General features: G+C 34.7%; 1 non-coding gene across 1 annotated transcript; it reads left to right on the top strand.

The window, feature by feature from the left end:
- The first annotated feature begins 3,730 nt into the window (after window positions 1-3,730).
- Window positions 3,731-3,801, top strand: TRNAT-AGU (transfer RNA threonine (anticodon AGU)). Its single transcript has one exon. It is a non-coding gene; the product is annotated as a tRNA-Thr (tRNA).
- The last annotated feature ends 224 nt before the right edge of the window (window positions 3,802-4,025 follow it).

Raw genomic sequence — 4,025 nt, 5'->3', positions numbered from 1 at the left:
GAGTTTCATTTATCACGCTTGTCAACGCATGCACAAATTTAACGATTTATATGCCTAATTATCAACATTGTAAATTCATAAAAAAAAAATTTTAAAAAAAATAGAAATTTATATTGTAACAATCTAATCCAAATTATCCACATACACATGATGTTTTATTGTAACTATAAATTACAAAATTAACTATAAATCACAAAAGATAGTTACCGTATAGTTTGTAAATAACGCAAAAGTTTAAGTGTGTCAATTAAAAGAATAGATGAAGTATATCATTATTCAAAGTTTTAAGTTTTAGGATGGCTGGGGTATTTATTTTGAAATAGAGGAAGTCAAAGAAGAAAATAGTCACAATTACTTACAAGATTATGTAAAGGTTCTTACAATACATAGCTAGTAGAAACTCCTGAGGCTCAAAACGAGGAAACCCCTTTTTAGTGAAAGGTAAATTTCGTAGGCAAAATCTAAAATAAGCAATAAGCTAAGAAATCAACAATGGAAATATGATGAATTGTCATATATTAATAAATAAATAAATAAATAAATAAATAAATTTTAAAAAAAAAATAATAATAATAATACTACCTCCGGTCCAATTTACTCGCAACAAAGGAATATTTTATGTCTCACAAATAATACCCCTTTATTGCGAGTAAATTGGACCGGAGGTAGTAATAATAATAATAATAATAATAATAATAATAATAATAATAATAATAATAATAATAATAATAATAATAATCACTAGTAGAAAAATAGCAATAGGCAGCCCCCATATGGCACCGGTTCAGGCCAAACCGGAGGCCAAAACCGGTCTAGAAATGGGCGGGATTTTAGAACATGAGAAAAGGCACCAGTTTGGCCTAAACCGGTGCCAAAAATAAAAAAAGCACCGCTTTGAACCGGTGCCAATTGAACCGGTGCCCTTGTTAGATTTAAAAAAAAAAAAAAAAAACCGGTCAAGCTTCTTTATATTCCTAACCCTAAACGAGAACTCAGCTTCATTCTCCTTATTATTAGCTGCCTCTCTCTTCTCTCTCCTCCTTCTCTCTCCTCTCTTCTCTATCATCTTCCTTCTCGATCTCTCCGACCACAACGCGCGAAACCTCAGATCTCTTCTCTATTGTCCTCCTTCTCTGTCCGATCTCGCTCTCCTCTTCTTTCCCCCATCTTCTCCGACCTTTCTTCTCCCTCCTGTCTTTTGCCCACCACCGCTACTAACCACCGCCGCCACCTACAATTTTCTGGGTTTATTATTCAAGATAAGGGTTTACTAACCACCGCCGCCACCTGCATGTTTCTGGGTTTAATATTCGAGGTAAGGGTTTCTGGGTTTGATTATTTTTGGTAAATGCCTTGATTTTTTTTTGGTTTGATTGTTGTAATATTGTTCGAAATTGATGGGTTTAATTGATTTTTGAATTTTCTGGGATTATTTTGAATTTTTTTTGCGTTTAATTGATTTTCGAAATTGATTTTTCTGGGTTCTGAGTTTAATTGATTTCGAAAATTTTGGGAATAATTTTAATTGATTTTTCTGGGTTCTGAGTTTAATTGATTTCGAAATTGATTTTGAATTTTTTTTTTGCATTTAATTGATTTTCAAAATTGATTTTCTGGGTTATGAGTTTAATTGATTTCGAAAATTTTGCATTTAATTGATTTCGAAAATTTTGTGGTTAATTGTGTTTCGATTTTTTTGCGTTTTGTTTGGTTATTTATTTATTAAATTATTTTGATTTTTGAGTTCGTACATGATTCATGAGTTTTCTAGTTTTTTTTTTTTTGCATTTTTTTTGTGAGTTTTATTGATTTCTGGGTTTTAATTGATGCAGGTGTTAATTGATGCACAAGGATTCAAGACTTTGATTTTGGAATATTGTTTTTGATGTTGTAATTTTTATTTGTATTTTTCAATATCAATTTAACGTTGAATTTTATTGTATGATTATAATTCATTGTATTTTTTTTTATTTTTTTTTGTATTGTACAATAACAGTTTAATATATTGATATACTCCATTTCATTGTCTTTTGCACTTGTTCTAATTTATATTTTGATGTTCTAATTTATTTTAGTTGATTTAAAGGCAAAAAAAAAAAAAAAAAAAAAAAAAAATTAATTATTTTGGGCAGTTTTGGCACCGGTTAACCAGTGCCAAAACCAATGAAATAAATATTTTGCTTCATTTTTGGCACCGGTTAACCGGTGCCTAATTGGATATATGGCACCGGTTTTGAACCGGTGCTATAAAGGGGGTATTTGGCACCCCCCACATAGGCAGCGGTTCAAACCGGTGCCTTAGCCCGGGTTTGAACCGCTGCCAAAGCACTTTTTTCACCTAGTGAATAATAATAATAATAATAATAATAATAATAATAATAATAATAATAATAATAATAATAATAATAATAATAATAATAATAATAATAATAATCCTTCGTGTAAGCTATTGTTACTTAGGGCTTGTACCGGAGTTTCTAAACTCTACTTTGCGTTGCGTACTTGTCCCCCTAGTACTTTTGAGGCAGCTCATCGCACTTTTGACGGGGTTTTTCGATCTTCTTTGGAGCGTATTGTTACTGCTTCAGGACCTGGGTTTGGCGATTGGCAGCGGCGGCTTGCCACTTTACCATTTGCGTTTGGAGGGCTTGGTGTTTATTCTGCAGGTGATGTTCGATATTATGCTTTTCTTGCTTCTCGGTTACAGTCTTTTGGGTTGCAGACAAAGCTTCTACGACATGCTGACATTGTTGATCATGGTCGAGCTTTTGAAGACGCTTTGGGTCTGTTTAATGGCGCGGTGGAGTCTGATTTTTTAAGTAATCCTAGTGAGGTCGCTGCCCCGAAACTCATGACAAAATTGGCAGATATATATTTCACGAAGGTTACTGATTCTGCAGAACCCACCTTTTCATTATCCCCTCGTCTATCAGCATTGTGGAAATCTCAGCAGGGAGATCACACGTCTTCTTGGCTTTGGGCCGTTCCTATTTCAAGATTGGGTCAGACTATGAACGCAAAAACTTACCGATGTGTGTTATGCTATCGATTGGGTGTTCCGTTGTTCTCTGCCTCGACACCGTGCTCTGCTTGTTTGAGGGTTTTTCCAGGGGGATAGTTTTGGCGATCACGCGGTGTCGTGTGCTGGTATCGTGGGTATTAAACATAGACATAATGTTGTTCGGGATACCCTAGTTGATGTTTGTTATTGTTCTAGGATTTCAGCAAGGAAAGAGGTTGACATTGGGTTGTATGGAGGGAACGACGAGGCCCTCAGACCTGCTGATGTATTACTTTATTCTTGGGATCGTGGTCGCGATGTCTGTGTAGATTTGACATAATCTTCTCCTTTGATACACTCAGGGCTATCTGACTTTATGCCTGGATGGGTTGTGGCTGATGCAGCTCATTGGAAGCGGGTTAAGTATGAGGCTCGTTGTTAGGCGATTGGATATGGGTTCATTCCCTTCTCCTTTTCTTCGTTTGGTGAATTAGAGAAGGAGGTTGTTGCGTTGCTTAAGCGAATTCAGAGGTTCTCGAGGACGCAAGACATTAGAGCACGTGCTGCAGCTCATATTTTTACTAGGGTAGACTTTGCTATAGCTACAGGAGTAGGGGCCTACATTGTATCTCGGCTTCCTACTAATTTATTGTAGGTTGTATGACTTTTGTTTTTGAGATATAATAATAATAATAATAATAATAATAATAATAATAATAATAATAATAAGCTCTCGTAGCTCAGTTTAGAGCACCCGTTTAGTAAGCGGGAGGTCTTGAGTTCGACTCTCAACGAGAGCATTGAGTTTTTAATATTTTTGTTGGACTTGACAGAGTCTTCTCCAAGTGATTGACTGACTGATGCGGTCAATCAGAAACGGGTCAAGTACGAATCCAGCTGTTGAGCAAATAATAATAATAATAATATATGAACAAAAAAAATATGAACAAAAAAATAAAAAATAAAGATTTGCAACATGTTTTTTTTAAAAGGGAAGATATTTGAAGAAATCATGTCTATCTTC

This window comes from Chenopodium album, chromosome 4 (assembly GCF_948465745.1).
Source record: "Chenopodium album chromosome 4, dcCheAlbu1.1, whole genome shotgun sequence".
Taxonomy (NCBI): Eukaryota; Viridiplantae; Streptophyta; class Magnoliopsida; order Caryophyllales; family Amaranthaceae; genus Chenopodium; species Chenopodium album.
This window is presented reverse-complemented; position numbering and strand designations above follow the sequence as displayed.